The following is a 7,518-nucleotide window of genomic DNA, read 5'->3' as shown; positions in this document are numbered from 1 at the left end:
GAATAAATGTAGTTGGCAATACTAGCAACGTATAGTGCTCGATACACGTGATAATGCAGAGCGTAAATATATATATATATATATATATGTATATATATGTATGTATGTATATATATATATATGTATATATATGCGTGTGTATTATATAATATAATAATAAATCATTCCCATTACTAATTATTTAAGTAGATCTATTCGTAGTATGCCTTAAATCATTGAAAACATTTTCTATTTTTGCCTTATAAGTTGATTTCAATTTTTAGTTAGTTTTGCTTAGGCTTTTGTAACTTATTTTTCAGTTGAATAATAATACAAACGAAAGAACGAACGTCCTAATGCTAAGTTTAATTTAGTTTTAATCAGAAAAATGCATATTTTTTCTGATTATGGTGTGGTATCATTAATAGTGCGATCCGTAAAAATGATGACAAGGAATTACGTCACAAGTTGTGATAAACTTGTTTTCTTGCCATCACCCATTGCTTTCAAGATGTTTGATAATTTAATATAGTAGATATAATGACAGTGTTGCCATGGGGATACCTGTCATGGGAGACGTCGCAACAAATTAGGAGAAGAAAAGAAAGAGATGAGACTTTAATGGAAATGATAATGACAACATTAACATCATAATAATCTATCAAACACATGAGTTTAATGTTGCAAATTTATCAACAGAATAATTAATCTAGAGAGACTGACCTTTACATGACCTAAAGTCCTTTCCAAAATTTGACAAAAAAAACATGTGACATACCTAAAATATAGTCATGATGACATCATATCATGACCATATATAGGCACATCATGACTATAATATGGCTATAATACAGCAGATTTTTGTAAAAGAATATCGATAATCTCTACGGACCTTTACTACTGACTGAATCGATAAAAGATATAAAAGAATCGAATGCACAATTACTAATTATTCAATAATTAATATTCCAAAAGGAAATGTTTGTTGTATATGGTAAAATAAGTATAAAATTGTAATTTAAACATGGCTTATTTAAAAGAATTAATTGAGATCTAAATCGAGACAAAGATTGAAAATTATTTTTCTGATTTACAGACATTTTAATACGATACTTTTCAGATTCATTAGCCTATATAGACCAGTCAGTTGATGGGTCTATGCAAAAATAGTAACGGTATTATTCATTGGTATGTTAATTGGGTAGGAAAATGTTCTCGTTTTAATATTCAAAGAAAACTAATATAGCAATACCTTACATACACAAAAACAAAAATCAAAACAAATATTGAAAATTATTTTTCAGTTTACTGTCACTAGACAGGAATAGCATATCGTTAATTGTATTACCCTTATGTAGGAGCCCTAAGTTGGATTAAATCAGTGGAACGTAATTAAAAAGTTGAGGTAAGAAAACAAAGAAAATTACAGACTTAACACACAAATTTAAAGATTAATTAAACAAACAAACAAACAAACTGGATTGGCAATAATTAGTTTATATCCGGCTTGTGGTATTGTTGTATTTTATGTTCATTTATCCATTGCTTGAGCCGAAGGCCACCGGAACGACGATGAATACAAGTTGTATACCTACGTACAATATTATGTTGCCTGTCAAATATTTTATAGCTTTTTCCAGGCACTGGCTAGCAATAACAGGTAACTAATAACTGACTTATGAAACTTAACCACCAACAACATCATAGAAATGAGCAGGTGATTTGGTGTTGTGCAGACACAATTGACACTACTGACATAAAAATCATATACTGTGTAAAGGAGGGCAGGTTGGGATACCCCTCGGTCTCTTAGAAACAGCACGAAGCAAATTGGTCCTTCCAGCAAAAAACCCCTACCTTTTATGATTTAAATTCCGTATAATTTAAAACCATGACTTTTTTAGGCCTGTTATAAATGGCGCTGTCTGAATTGGACAAACAAAACCTATAGGCATAAACAATAAAATTCAAATATTTAAACTGCTTAGCTTAGGTGTAGACCTATAAAGTACGTTTAATGGTTGAAAATTATAAGAAAGTCTGAGCACATACATTTTCCTAATAATTACAAACATAGGCCTATAACATTCCCATGCTTAGAAGCTGTAATAAGCAGCGTTCGGTGCTTTTTCACCCTTAATTGGCTGGTAATTAACAAACAAAAATGAGTTGATCGGTATTTAAATACAAGTTGGTCATTTTGGGAATGAATAAGTCAATGTTTATTTCACAGACAGACAGAATATATTTTGAAAAGATTTTCGTCCAAGAATCATTACAGATACGCTAGTCACGGAGACTCTGAAGTGACACGTTGGGATGATCTTCAGGGGCCTAACTTCGAATAGATAATATCACGAAGAAATCTTACAAAATCAATTTTAAAGGAAACCGATTTTCATCAACAATGCAAAATCAATATCAGAAAAGCTGATGGAGTACTCAAGGCGCCAATAATCTTCGTTTAGAGAACGATTAAGAAGAAATTTGAAGAATATATTGGGCTATGTAAAATATGAAAGATGATTGTGTACCGAAGTTATTGAAGCGAATAAAACAGGATCGTAACGCATGGCGAGAAGGGGATCAATTCGACACAAAAGCTACTATTCTTCAAAATATGCGGTAATACTGTATCCGTTTCTATCTAGTGAAATATGATAAGTAATATACCTGTCAATGTTCTTTCATACAGAAATTACGAACAATACATAATATGTATTGTTATTTATCTAATTATTATAGCATTGTTGATAACTATATTATAGGCTATCAACAATACTAAATAAGACCACGCTAAGGACGCGAAAGTATTCCATTCTTAGGAATCTACAGCGTGGGACATTTTGCTGTGCTCCAACAGAATGTTCACAATATAGCCTATATCCTGATTAACGATATCCAGATAATTCAATTAACATCGTTTCTTTTTTCTTCACGCAAGTAGTATCAAACGTTATTTGATATAAATTCTTATCATTATATTTCCAGAGCATCCAATTTAAAAATAAAATCATTATTCTCAATGCCATATCTATACTCCTTTCAACAATCGATACCACTAAGGCCAACCTGTATACTTTTCATACGTCATTTCTATGATTTTAAATTTTCCATGTTATTGTGAAATGTACACTGAAAGTGGAAAATAACTCACAATGGATCACAAGCAAATAGAAAATTTAATTAAATTTAATCTATCAATTCTTCCATTTATCCATTCATGTTCCCTGTGTTTTTACAGCTAATACCAAGAATGAATGAAATGGTTAATATTTTTCTGAGAAGTTTCTATTGTGAGTTGCTCAACTATAAGTATAATTGATGGGAAACCGTTATGAATTGGTAACTTCATTCAATGTTTTTGAGTTTGGAGAGGTGTTCTTCCTGCTAATGAAGTCAACACTTAATCATCAGACTATATTTTTAGTTCTATTTTGAAGTACAATGTCATTCAAAAAGAAAAATACTGAATGAATATGAAAATAGCAGTAGTTAAAAGGCCTACATAAGATTTTGATTTACTTGAGCTCTCTTTGTTAAGGAAATTTGAGAAAACATCTATTCGTTTACGTTTACACAAAGCTGATGATTATTATGGTGATAAATATGATGACTGATGAATGATGACCATCATGATAATAGTGATGCTATCAATGATGATGAATGAAGATGATGATGACGATGATGATAATAATGACGATGATGATGGTGATGATGATGATGATGATGATGAATAATGGCAATAGTGAAGCTCATGATGAATGATGATGAATGAGGATGTTGATGATGGTGATGTTGATAATGGTGATGATGATGATGATGATGATGAATGATGATGATGATTATGATGTTAATGATGATGATGATAAGCTAAATTCATTTGTCGATATTTATTTATTTATTTATTTATTTATTGGTGAAACTTTTAAAAATTTTATCCCACTCCCTGCTGTAAAGCGCATAGAGGTACATTATGCGCTATATAAATAACATCCCTGCAATATTCTTCAATCTAAACACATTTTGATATTAAAACATAAAACCATTAGTCAAGGAATATACTGCTGGTGCTAAATACATTGAACATTAAAAGAATTTTTAAATAAAACTTTGGAATAGACATTTATTTAAACTAAAACCATTCGGGAGCCGCACGTCCTTCTGGCGACAGTGGATTTTACGCTTTTGTGACTCCTGAGCCGTCATGCCAAATGAATAAAATAAAATTCACTGTCACATATTCTAACGGTACAACATCAAGCCAATGTTAAATATAGTCACTCATTAGCAACACCTTTAAGAACACATTTAATCTTCATCAGTGAGGTTAATTAAAGCAATTGATTTCTGATTGAATCCATTTGGGGACAATGGCAACAAAAGTGCCTGAAATTCACCTTAAGAAAGCAGGACATGATGAGATGTCAATTACGTCAAAGTCATCACTGTCAATCCAATGTCAATAACTCATCAACAAAAGTTATGTTTTTCTCTCTTCCGAATTATGGCAAAATTTGACACTTAAGCATAGTGCATCGGAAATGCTTAACAATGGCATCTGCCACCTGACTATTCTTAAACGAGGCAATCGTAAGGTAGGCCTAATTATCAAATAAATTGTGGGAAACATACGACGGGAGTTTTTGCCACTCTTTTCAAGAGAACCCTTAAGATCCGCTATGTGACCAAAGCGTCAACAACACTTCACACGTACTTAACACTTCCATTTCCACACCTTGAATAATTCGCTCCCAATTTCCACCGAAGTGCACCAAAATGATACAGACTAATAAATTTAAAATCTAGTGATTATATTAATAACAATTTTTACATTTTTAAAGTTTTTATCTTGGACCGGTACCTAATCTTTAAAAAATCAATAGGCCTCTCAATTAAAAAAATTAGATTTTGGATGTGTTTGGCTATTGACATGTCTGGTTGCGTCGTGGTCGCATTAATCACAGACGCAGAGCCGGTCAAAACAAAATTCATCGCTACTATAATAAACGACATGAATGGAGAGTCAATAAGTTCGGCTCGTGTACATCATACCATCTTCGTTTGCTTAGGCTTTCATTTACGAATTGATCATTGTTCGATGAACACAAGAGAGTAGGGGTGAACACTCGATAAGGCCTTAAGTCCATAGATTACCCACTCAAAATTATTAGCCTTTCAAAATGCTCCCTTCGATTTCAAATAACGACTTGAATGAAAAAAGAAAAACATGATACGTACCGTACATTCGCAAATAATAATATTCAATTGAAATACAGTACAAATCTGTCTTTCTTAGACAAATGTTTGATCCTAAATTAAAATTTGCTCATGTCGACAATGTGTAACGGAAGTGATATTATTACCTCGGCACCGCAAAAATTGACTCACCTGAGACTTCAAAACGATATTACCACTGCAACCACCTTGGTGCCGAAGATCATTAAACATGTTGGCCACCTTAATTTGAACTTTTACCATATCCTGAACGAATCAACTACAGATAACTTGTAGTGAATTGTAATTGTGTCGGGGATCAATCGTCATTGTGGTACTTACCTGATTGTGGCTAGCAAGATTGACTGTATCGCAATGTTTTCCCTCGATATTTCTTCCTTTCACTCCACTTTCAAGGATCTGTGATAGTTCAAATGGCCCTGGATACTATTGACTCGGTTAGGCCGTGATGAGTATATAAATGACAGCACAGTGGGGCGGTTACTTACGCAGAAGTGCTTTTTGTATTGACGCTTCGACTCTCGATCTGTTAGTTCTGGAGTCAGTGCCAAGTTCGTCGGGTCCCCTTGCCAAGAATTTACTACACAACCAAGTCGTTGTCCAATCAGAGCGAGCGTTTTTCTTTGCCATTTTGCTTTCCCTTGTGGATGAGGATGGTGAATGAAAGTGGAGTAAATACTTTAACTTGATCAATCATGAAGATGACGTAACTCGAGTAATTATTTCTGGCAATCATGACTCAATTGTACACATTTTGTAGTGTCGTAATAAGTTACACGACGAGATAATAAACTGCTTGCGAACGTCAGCATTCACAAGTCATTGAACCCATTTATCATTTTGAAATTTCACAGAAATTATATTTTGTATTTGTGATGTACACAACCACATTAATAATAACAATAACTGATTATATAAATGATATGAATAATAATAATATTTATAATAATAATTTATAATAATACTAATTGTAATAGGAATAACAATAAATTATTGTTATTATCGTTATTAGTATTATTATTATTATTATTATTATTATTATTATTATTATTATTATTATTATTATTATTATTATTAATACTACTACTACTAAAACTATTCTATTGCCAAAAATACTGTAGGCATAATTCACAGTGGCTCTCGAAAAAAGCTCACATCCAAAACATAGGGTACTGTACTTATACACTATGGATAGACCTAACCTTTGGCATAGGAAATGTTCTCTTTCATGGTAATGCAGTTGTCAGCGTCAAATAAGACCACGAAAAACACTACTTAATGCCCTATTTTGGATTTGCTTCCTTACTGCAAATGTGCCTAATTTTTTATATTGTTGTGACTTAACTTTTTAATTTCGTTTATGTGAATGCTTCATTTTTATACTATTTTATTTAAATCCATGGTCAACAATATATATATATATATATATATATATATATACACATCTAGATGTGTATAAATATATATATATATATACACTATATACCGGTATATATATATATATATATATATACATATATATATATATATGTATATATACTACAAAAACACAAATAATCATTTACTTAAGTATTACTCAAGTAAAGACATTATAAATGTTTGTTTAATTGTAGAGGAAAACAAGGCTCAGGCCACTGATCATCTTAGATCAGTAGACTCCAAGCTTTTTAATTACGTTTTCATTTCAGTAATACTGGTTCCATGGAACCATTATAGTGTCTAAAAATACAGGTTTACACGGCTTAGAATGCCTTTCATTTACTGGCCATCTCCCTGAGCGTGTCAGGCATCAGGCCCACCATGAAATGTAACCGCAACAATTTCATATTCGTTTAAAATATTTCTTATTGAAAACCAAACTAATTGGTATTCACCAACTCTTGGCGTTTAGCCAATCTACAGAAGAACACCATCAACGAATTCAACACATTAAAACGTCATTTCTCTGCAAATGTGTACGAAAGTCCAAGATTGATGAAATACTGGTTTCAGCTTTTTTTTTCCTCCCGGGTAAATAGCCTCAAGAAAAAAACATGTTTCGGTCAATAGAACGTGCAAACACGATCGGTGATACCATGTTGGTAACAAATACAATAATGTATATGCTTCATACACGCGGGTATGGTGTAGGCCTACTGTCGAAACATTACTTTCTTTCATATTATTAATGAAAGGGTGTTGAGCACTCTGAAAAGAAAACGCAGAGCGTCGGTTTTGAATTTAATTTTACTTTTAGTCCTTCTACTATGAACATCTTTAAATCGATCACAGCTAATATAGAGGCAATAGAAAGAATAAGAA

The 7,518-nt window shown here is 32.1% G+C and overlaps 1 protein-coding gene across 1 annotated transcript in view; it reads right to left on the bottom strand.

Moving 5' to 3' along the window:
• LOC117123060 overlaps nt 1–5,239 on the bottom strand; it is a 13,761-nt gene extending 8,522 nt beyond the window's left edge. Inside the window, exon 1 of the mRNA XM_033268882.1 lies at nt 5,221–5,239. The gene's annotated coding sequence lies outside the window, so the exon portion shown is untranslated. The remainder of the gene's footprint in view (nt 1–5,220) is intronic.
• Between the last annotated feature and the right edge of the window lie 2,279 nt (nt 5,240–7,518).

Source organism: Anneissia japonica, unplaced genomic scaffold (genome assembly GCF_011630105.1).
Source record: "Anneissia japonica isolate Jap-2015-1 unplaced genomic scaffold, ASM1163010v1 scaffold2999_len715162_cov194, whole genome shotgun sequence".
In the NCBI taxonomy this organism is placed as follows: Eukaryota; Metazoa; Echinodermata; class Crinoidea; order Comatulida; family Comatulidae; genus Anneissia; species Anneissia japonica.
The sequence above is the reverse complement of the archived record's forward strand: the minus strand, read 5'-3'. Positions and strand labels throughout refer to the sequence as shown.